Source organism: Prosopis cineraria, unplaced genomic scaffold (genome assembly GCF_029017545.1).
Source record: "Prosopis cineraria cultivar Desert tree isolate PC_DT_omini unplaced genomic scaffold, ASM2901754v1 PC8, whole genome shotgun sequence".
NCBI lineage: Eukaryota > Viridiplantae > Streptophyta > Magnoliopsida > Fabales > Fabaceae > Prosopis > Prosopis cineraria.
In genome coordinates, this window is record NW_026555339.1 from 14,408,651 (window position 1) to 14,419,202 (window position 10,552).

Genomic DNA, 10,552 nt, shown 5'->3' on the forward strand with positions numbered 1-10,552 from the left:
AACAGGATCAGTTCACCAGTCAACCAAGCAGTCATCAATTTATGTCTATTAGGTGGTTTTCTCATTAGATGGCAACTTGTATGTGTTATGAGAAAAATAAGAATCCCATCAAGGCCAAATCTTACCAACGCTGGGGCAGCTCCCGACAAAACGAGATCACAGATAGTAATTAATTAATTGAGTACAAGGGGAAAAATCCATAAAGATGCTCAACCATTCTGTTACTAACTCAGCTAAATGGCTCGTGCATGGAAATCTCTGACAAAACCTTAGTGTTAAGCTGGATATTCTCCTCCATCAGCCCCTGCATGAAGTTCCCACCGTTAACGTGTTTAATATAAAACCAAGGAGACAAGAAGTGACCAAGAGTCAGAACATTGATTGACCACTCCAGATGGTTAATAAGCTTTTGCAGATATATCTAATCCTACTTTAAAATTGAATGAAATTTTAAATAAAGAAATCAAAATTCCTCCTTATCAATGCAAAACCATGTTATCATGATTCAAACCAAGCAGTGAGAGGACAAGCTTAAGTCTACGTGGTTTAATTTGCAGCTATAGTCAAGGAAAAAGTACAAGGACATGAGCCTATAACTGGACTTCCCAACTCCTACTCAAGTCCAGTAGATTATGGCAATACCATTTATAGGCACAGAAGTGGCTGTGCTGTTTGTTGAAGGCCACATGGTAATGCAAAATCCATAGTTTCAGCCAGAGAACAAATTAACCAATTTTGCTGGTGAGTGTTTCAAATTGGCTGACACCATAGTTTAACCTAATTCTGGATACAAGTATCCTCACCCTCCAGTTTCACAATGGGGAAAAGGTGCAGCTCGCTGGGTTAGGACATGAAGGACCCAGTAATGCTCAGCCATATGGAAAGATCAATGTAAGAAAGAAATCAAGAATAAGGAAAAAGGGACTGACCAAAACAGACCGTGAGGTGGTAGGTGCATAAAGAGTGAACAACCAACTCATGCATTTTAAACAGGGGAGAGTAAGGGAGAGGGTTGGTGTTATATGTTTGTAATTTTAAGTAGAGGATTATAGTAAGAAGATAGATTGAGAGAAGAACAGGAAGGTTAGGAAAGAAGGAGGTTGAGGGAGATTAGAGAGAAAAGAGATAAGAGATACTGAATAATACTAAGATTTCATTAATCTGTCATTCATCTCAATACAATTGAATAGGAAATAAGAAGAGCCCTAACAGCTACTCACAGACACCTACTAACGGCTATATCTAACTAACTAATGTCAAGATTATAAAAACATAACAGTTGGTGGATTGTTCTCTGAGAGGCCTTTAGGCATAGGAATTAAGCAGGTAGAATCATCATTGGAGTGTTTTATTACCCTAATGTTAATTCTGGTTTTCTAAGTTGTATTCTCTTTCAGTTTTTTTTTATTAAAAAAATGTATTGTCTTCATTCTATCACTAGCTAAGGGAAGGATGCTCAATTTCTGTGCTATTAAATAATAGCAGAGTTGCATGGCTTAATCACATCCTCAAGTAAGTAAAAACGTCGAACTAAAGAGCAACATGAGCTCACCCTAAAACCCACATCATATCTGGTTGGAAAGCTATAAATTTGGATCCCAATTCTCTTCCTCTCATTCTGTGTTTTCTTCACTATCAGTAGCAAGTGAGGGAGGTATGCCTTGAGAAGTTTTATTAAATATTTCATTGCAAACACATTCAACCCCGTTTTCTTAAGATAATGCAAGTGCCAATAACATTTATATTTCTGCATACATGATAAAAGCTGCAATCACCAGAGATTTTGCATGATAAGTAATGACTACATGCAAGCCAGACCATTTCAACTACTAAAAGCAACAAACAAATCAAATTCCTTCTGAGCCAACCATATTAGTTCCAAGATCCACAAATGCATTCTTGTTTGGACCTCCTTATTCTGCCGTGTCCTCCTGTTGACGTCCTTAACATTTTTAAATCCACTAAAGGAAACATCCCCTTAAAAAAATCCTTTACTCTAAACCCGGAGACGATCCTTTTAAAACCCCAATCTTAACACGTTAATCTAATTATGAAGTGTTCTTTTGTGGCTTATTTTAATTAAAAAATTCACATTTGAGAATGCTTTGTCAGTATTTAAAATTGTTGTGTCAGCAATTTTTTGTTAATTAGATTAATGGTGATAAGGTTAAGGAATTAGAAAGGTACTTTATAAAAGTACGAGATCAATTGGAAACCTCGTATTAAGTCAGACAGTAAAAATACACTTCTGTGATTTGTCTTAAAATTAAAATAAAATAATTTAAAAAATCGCTGAATAAAGAGGAGAATGAGATACACAAGGTGGAGTGCATCGATTTTACAGAGCAAGTTGAAAACAGAAACTTAACTGCCACAAGCCTTGATATAAATCATTCCATAAATCTAGTGGCTGATATGTGATGACTGCACCCTACAGTCAAAAAATGACTGCAGGACTGCAGCGGATCCACTCTATACTACAGAGTAGAGAATCCTTTTCTGATTCACCAACAACTAACGCCAATACATACATTCTTAGAAGAAATTGAGGTTCCATATGAAGCAATCAAGAAGTGAAGAAAAAATAGAGATAACTTGAAAGCAAATGGTACTTTGAAATGGTTTGAACTTGGGAAAGCAAGGACATTTCCTATTTAAAAATGAAAAAACAAAACAAAACAAAAGAGAAGTTGATGACTAGAATAGTCTGTGGACCATAATCTAAGTGGTGAACAGGACAAAACTGACATAAATCAAAGAAAAGGAAAGTCAGTCCAGTAATACAAAAGAAAAAAAAAGTGGTGTGGAAACTCAAAAGGGAGGAAACAAAGAAAGGGAAAAATGTCTTAAAAAACGAGATGAGAATAGAAAAATCAAGTAAATTAGCACTCCTATATGACCTTAAAGTACTCATAAAGCCTATTTAAAGAATTTTTGCATTAAAAATAAGATAGGAGTCAAATATCAGGTATGCTAGGGATGTTGAGTCTTACAAATAATAAGAAGGTCGTTGAGCTCCTTCAATTACAGTTTATCCAAATGTAAAGATGTAAAGAGATTAAAACAAAATCTCCTTTGAATTAATAGTGAAAATAAAAATATATGGTTGCGTTAATTGCAACTTGATATTGAAATATAAGGTAAATTTAGAAAGTAAAATCATTGTTTGAAAATATTGATATAGTGTTGTTGATGATTCACTATTTATTCTCGTGATTCTCTAGCCCTTTTATAATTATTCACTCTAGATCAAAAGAAGAAGAATAATAATAATAATAAATAAATTTTTTTTAATAGTAATTATACTAATTCTTAAAATAATTATGATGATATTAAGTGTTGGTAGAGTGAAAGTATGGATGCTACTCACTTATAAGGTTTCAGGTTCGAATCCCCTGATGCAAATGGAATTTTAATTTTGTTTTAGTTTGTCCGAAATTACAAATTTGCCCTCCCTTCAATCTGATTATTATTTCTTCTCTGCTGTACTATTACACGCGTGAAAAGTTGAAGAGGGAACTAGAAAATTCGTCTCTGTAGCTTCGAAGTTCAGACCCAGAAATCTCTGTCCATCATCTTCCCCCCCTTCCCCCTATTCTCATCACCGGTGAAGTTGAGGGATCGTCGCTACTCTAATACGTTCAGGTTCTTCTTTGTGCTTCCTGTCTTTGTCTATTTTCCTTGGTTGCTATTCTGCCTTTGTCGTTCATATTAAGTCGCTGATGGATGGAAGTAATCGGGTCGCCGAAGCTGGGATACTGATCACGAGCTCGATCTGATGCTGAATTTGTTGTTTTTCTCCCTTTCGAGTGGTGCTCTGTCTTCCTTCTCCTTTGTTCAGACAAAAATTCCATCTTCTTTCCTTATTCTGTCGGCAGCTTCTTGATCTCTCCCTCATTTGCTGTTATTAGTTAGTGATTAAGGTGAGAACTCTTCATCATTCTTTCTAGATGAACCTGTGCGAGAGAGAGAGAGTGTAAGTTGATGACCGAGATTATAAAAACTTGAATGTTCTGCTACTGCCTGTACGGTTATAGGAAGGAGAAGATTCAAATTTGAGCTTGGAATTTATCTTACAGCTTGGTAATGATATATACATGTCATAATTGTGGAGTTAAATTAATTTGTTTGAAATGGTTGATGTTGATGCAATTATTAGAATGAAATTGGAAGAGAATAATATAAATATAAACTTAAATATTGGTGCGAGTTGTTTGTTTGAATGTTTGTTAGAAGAATTAAACTTGATTTTGAAATTTCATTGGTTCTTGTGAGAAATATGCTGATATAGAAGTTATTGTTTTAGAAATTAACTTGTAAATTTGTAAAGGAATTTGAGAATGAGCTTGTATGTAGCTATCTAGATACTTGAAATTTGTATGGTGATTGGTAGATTTTTTTTGATATTTTAATTGAATGACAGAGATTAAGGCACCTAAGGTGTTTTGTAATGACCCTAAATTTTAAATTAAATAATTTTTTATTCTTTTAATAAATATTTTATTTAAATAAGTTTAATAGCAAGTAGAAAGGGATAGTTTATAAGAATTTATGCTAGAAATTTTCTCAAGGACTTAGGGTCTAAAGTTTTTTGAACAAAAGCTTGATTTTAAAATTACAAGAGAATGTAGTGCCCTTTCTTGTAATTTTATTGTGCTTTTTCTTGTGATTTTCTCGTGTTCTTTCTCGTGATATTTCCAAAAGTTCTTTTCTTTAGTTTTATATCTCGTGTGTGTGGAAGCAAAAACAAAACATCCTAGAATTTTCTCTTCATCGACTTAGATCTCGTTTCTTTCATCATTTTCGAAACCTTCCTCCCCACTTTTGAACTTATTCTTCTTCTCACTGGTGGCGTGCATCTTGCTTTGCTGGTTTATCTCTTCTGTTGAGCGTGTGGAGCAATCAAAATCCTTCATTCATCCCTGTTTTCGCTGCTTCTTCATTTAGGTTCGACAGTTCTATGTGCGTGTGTGTTTAGCTTTAGTTTTTCTTCCTCCTCAGCTGTTGGAGGCTCGTGTGTGCGTGAATAATAAGCTCAAGTTTTTTTTTCAGTCTACAATTCTGTTGCTCACTGTTGAAGAGGTCGGAGTCATGAGTTCGTCGTTCCCCTGTTCTTTGTTTCACCATCGATTACTTCTTCTCCCTTCCTCATTGACATCATTTAGGTGCTGGTGAGTGAAGCTCGTCCTTCGTCCTCCTCCTTCGTGCAACAGCGTCTCTTTCCTCCTCCTCCTCCATCAAGTTTTGTTGGACTTCCTTTCCCCTGTACAGCTCCTGCAAATCTTCTCCCTTCTTGTTGTGCTATCTATGATTAAGGTGAGAAGCATTGAGATCTTCTTCTTGATAATCTTGTGTGTGTGAGTGCGTGAATTATTAGTTGAAGTTTTTTTCCTCTTGTGATGTTGCTATCCGTGCGATGAAAAAAAGGAAGAAATTTAAATTGAATTGGAAATAATTTTCTGCACTTGTGAATGTGGACTGTTGTTGCTGTGTGTTAGAGTATGGTTTGCTCTGTGTGTCCATGAAACTACCGAATTTTAGTGTGTTTTTTGTTGCTGCCGTGCTATTATAGGGAAGAGACAATTCAAATATTGAGCTGCCAATTTATCTTAAAGATTGAGAATGATATACTCATGGGTCATAATTTTTGAGTTGAACTAATTGTTTAGATTGGGTGATGTTGAAAAATTTGTTAGGATGAAGTTGGAAAAGAATAGCTTAAATATAAAACTTAAATATTGGTGTTTATAAGATGTTTGTTGAAATGTTTGCTAGAGAATATTGCAAAGGTGATAATAATAATAATAATAATAATAATAATAATAATAATAATAATAATGATGATGATGATGATGATGATGATGATGTGATTATTTGAATCCTTGAAATTGAATAGTTTGTTGATGAAATATATATCTTTACATACAAGTTGTAAAGTTGATTTACTCGTTGGATTTGTATAGCACCAAAAAGGAAAATTGTTAGGTTATGTGATGACTGAGGTTTTTATTAAACATGGAATAAGAAGAGTGTTAATGGTTGGGGTTGAATGTGGTTGGTTTTAAATGCTAGATTAATTTGGAGTATCACTGGAGAAAGCGGGAAATTGAGGGAGTCTAATTATAAGATTATTGAGAAATTTTTAGGTAAGTGGATAGCGTCCCAACTAATATTTCATTAAAATCTCTTTTATTCAAATATTACATTTTTATACAAATTCTTTTTATAACAACAATGTGATTATGAGATATTTTGTTGATTAAATTGCTTTATTTCATGAAATTATTTTACCAGAATTGATCATTTTGGTTAATCAGTAAATACAAGTTTGAATTCTAATTGTGGAATTTTATTTTGGAAATTATTGAATTACTACGGAAAAATGATTCATGCGAGTTCGACATTGAAAAGGAAAATTTAATTGAATGATGATCAATTTTTTGAATGTTTGAAATTGAATTTGGAAGGGACTTTATATAGAACACTGGTTGTTAACGGCAGTTCCGTTAGCCCTTGGCGCGCCATGATACACCTAGCTAGCAAGATGTTTATAGGAGGTGTTAGCCTCGTGTGATGGCCAACGCACGTGGAATGGAGGGATGGTTATTTGTGAGCATCGTACTAACGTTTGTTTCGTGGCTTCAAGCCGCGTTTGATTAGCATTACCCTCGTGGATTGTGTGTCCATGTTTGTTTCATAGTTTCGGCTGCGTTTGGTTACTTACCCTCGTAGACTGAGTGTCCACGTTTGTTTTCATGGCATAAGTCGCGTTTGGTTAGTTACCCTCGCGGATTGTGTATCCACGTTTGTTAATTATTCTGATAAGTTCCTATAATTATGAATCCAATCATTTGATGATTTCATATTCTATTGGTTTTTATTTAGTAATTTGTTTATAAATATTTATTTAATTTATGTGCTTTCTTGAAATCAAGTGATATTATCATTTTCTATGATAATTCAATTTGAGATTTTATTTGAAATTTATAGAGCCATTTTATTATGAAGTTTATAAAATTTTTATGAAAATTTTGTCTATTTAATTTACATAACTATTTTAAATTTTTCACTTTATTTATGTTCTATTATTTATTGTTGGGACGTTATTTACTGGAAAAGATATTTTGGTTTTAGATGGTATAGTTGAACTCGTGACTCGAGACATCCACTGAGGAGTTTTATTGCTGAATTGAAGCAGAAGAATTATTTTAGTCAAATCCTAGTTTGATGAAAATTTGAACTTTATACCTACGTTGGTGTCTGGCCTTAGGTGCTCCACGTAGACTATAGGTAAGATCCTCACGTTTCTTTTAAAATTGAATATCTGATTTAATATTGTAACAATTTTTAATTCCTCTATTAGTGTGTTTAACGTATTAATTTCAGAGTTCCTCCAATCACGGCTTAAGGGATGTGAAGTTTGTGCCCATATCCCGTGCCGGGCACACCTGATTTTTAGGGTGTGACATATTTGGTGCAAAGCTTATGAAAATTTTTTCCTCAAGTAAGTGGGCTATTTTGACCGATAAGTATATTGAAAAAAACCAGTGATATGAATGATAATACTGGGACCATCTCTAGAGCATAAATTTAGTTTTGAAATTTTAAGACGATGATGGTTGGTTGAGATTGTGTAGTAAATTAAAATTTATTGAGATTGTATTTATTTATATCATTATAGGGTGTGTGAAAGGACAGGACCTTGATAAGAATTAAAAAAAGAAAACCTTTGAAAATTTAGAACTTCAATGAGTAAGTGAATAATATCCCCTTAACTTATTTTTATTTTCATTTTTAATAAATTTTTACTGAAATATTTTACTCTTAAGAATTACGTTAGTTTTGAAACTTATGGAATATTAATGATGGATAATTAGGTGATGGTATGTACATTTATTTCCTCAAGAAATATATTGTAAAAATTATGAAATTAGTTGTTTATAAATCTCTAAAAATTCTTGGTTATTCAATTAATGTAAGCTTATACATTATTTATGAACTATTATTTTCGACAAGTACTAAATTAAAATTTGAAATGATTCATGCGAGTTTGGTATTGAAAATGTAAATTGTATTTTAAAATTAATTATTCTTCTCTCATGTTTGAAACGTGATTTTTAAGAGGACTTTAAATAGAACACTGCTGTTAAAGGTAGTTTTGTTAGCACGCTATGGTTAAACACTAGCTAGTTTGTCTCGTGAGTTTTGTTCTCACATTTGGTATTTGTGGGCTTTGTACTCGCGTTTGATTTCGTGGCTTGAGTTGTGTTTGGTTAGTATTATCCTCATGGACTGTGTGTCCACATTTGTTTTTGTAGCTTCGGTTATGTTTGGTTACATACTCTCGTGGACTGTGCGTCCATATTTGTTTTCGTGGCATAAGTCGCGTTTGGTTATTTACTCTTATGGACTGTGTGTCCATGTTTGTTACCTGTTATGTTGTGTTTTCAAAATTCTGAATGTTGACTAATATGTGTTTTCGAAATTTACATGATTTTGGCTAGCAATTATATCACTTTGATTTATGTGTGAATAAATTGTTTTCTTTAAGCATGATAAAATAAATTACTTTCAATTTACTCTCATTTTATGATTGTGGTTATGACTTACAGATCTACAAGTTTATTTTATTGAAATATTTTTAATTAGTTTATACCATTATTAGAGTTTGTTAATTTAAATTTTTAAAATTCTACTTTGGGAATGCTATTCAGTAAAAATTTATTTTGGTCTTAGATTTGTTTGTTGACGATAATCTTACCACTGACCTCTGAAAAGCAATATAGTTACATTGGGTGAAAATTTTGGTTGGTATTGTTACTTTTGATATAAACACATAAGTCGTATGTATTTTTTTTATTTAAAAGAAAGATTAGTGCTTCACATAGATAGTTGTTAGGATTTTATTTTGATATATATATATATATATATTATTGTTGGCTGGAGGGAGTTAAGCTCCTGATTGATATTGTATCTTGTAAAAATTTTTTTGTAGAATTTTCAGGAGATCCCCTTTATAGGGAAGGTTTTGCTGAAATTTTTATAAAAATGTTGAAGTCTTGTTATGACAATTAATATTAAAAGTGTTAGAATTTTTATATGATCTTATTGTTTTTTTTAAAAAACAGAATGAATTTTTATTTTAAGATTTATGAGAATGCGTGATGTAGTTCGCATTCGTGCCGGTCACCCTCTATTTTGAGGGTGTGACATATCATGTCATTTCTCTGGCACTTCTTTCTTGTTTTTGGGTTGGCATTTCAACTTTAGGCCCAAACAATATAATATATATATATATATATATGTATATATATATATATATATATATATGTGCTTAGGAAAGTACAAGGGCTTAATGGTGGGGTTTTTCATAAGGGCATGACAAGTATTGATGAGAATTTCATGAGAAGATTATTTTTTTAAAAAAATTAGTATTGAAATACAAGAAAAACAATACTGAATTTTAAAACTTTAATAGTAAATAAATCTTAATTTGATATTCTTTTTTTTTGAAATCCTTATTTATCATTCTTTTTGGTTCTTATTGTTTATTCCCTTGCTATTTTAATTTTAAATTTTCTTTAGCCAGCTCTATATTTCAACGCGTGTGCTGTGTGTGTTTGGTTTGAAGGGAGGAGAAAAAGAAAACGGAATGAAGGGATGTGAGGATCAAAAGGCTAAAATTCCTTCTCACATGTAGTGGCTTGCGTTGGGTGGAAGAGTGCTATAGATTCTTTGCCGGGGCAGTTTCGTCTTTTCCTTCTATTTCCCTCTAGTACACTTTCCCTGCCACGTTTCCTTCAACTTTGATGCTCTAAACCAGAAATCTATTTAGTTTTTATTAACCTGTTTAGATAAATTTTTTTTATGACAAATACAAACAGTAGATCTAAAAGGGTTTTTTTTTGGTTTATTTCTTTTTATTATTATTAACATCAGCCCATGCATGAAATTTCCATAGTTAACCAGTTTAATATAAAACCAAGGATATAAAATCAAGTTACGGCCAGAGCTTGGATTTAATAATAAAGAGGCTAAGATTAATATATATATATATATATATATATTGTAAAGCTTTTATAAATTTTAGGGTGGCCAAAAATATGTAACATTAATATGATACTTAAAAAATAAAATAAAAATTTGGGAGGATTGTGGCCCCAATTGGCCACTCTCCCTCTACCTTGGGATCAAGACTAAAAAAAAATGAGCACTAGAGAGCCAATGTACGGAGAGACAGATCTAAAATTGCTTTAAATTCAATTTTCTCCCCACTTCAAGACTAATAATTGGAAAAACATCATTAATAAAATATTATTTTTGTCAATATATTTTATTCAAAAGTCGTCTTATAATTTAAAATAGATCGGAGGGAGTAAAAAAAGTACCAATCCTACTGCATCCAGTCTCTTGTGTAGACGGCACAGAACAAGGCTTTAATTTCACTGTGACCATATAAATTACAGGTTCTCTTGCTTGGAGGAAGCCAAACTTCTGGTTTTACAATTAGACTTATCTTTCAGAACTTGTTAATTATCTTCATTTAAGTTTG

The 10,552-nt window shown here is 32.5% G+C and overlaps 1 long non-coding RNA gene across 2 annotated transcripts; it reads left to right on the top strand.

Annotated features, from left to right (window-relative positions):
* Positions 1-3,654: 3,654 nt before the first annotated feature.
* LOC129317233 (uncharacterized) lies at positions 3,655-9,845 on the top strand. 2 transcript variants are annotated; one of them, XR_008594971.1, is made up of 5 exons: positions 3,655-3,923; positions 5,053-5,316; positions 7,135-7,290; positions 7,387-7,504; positions 9,632-9,845. It is a non-coding gene; the product is annotated as an uncharacterized LOC129317233 (long non-coding RNA). The 2 variants fall into 2 exon arrangements; XR_008594970.1 differs by having other exon boundaries at positions 7,135-7,504.
* The last annotated feature ends 707 nt before the right edge of the window (positions 9,846-10,552 follow it).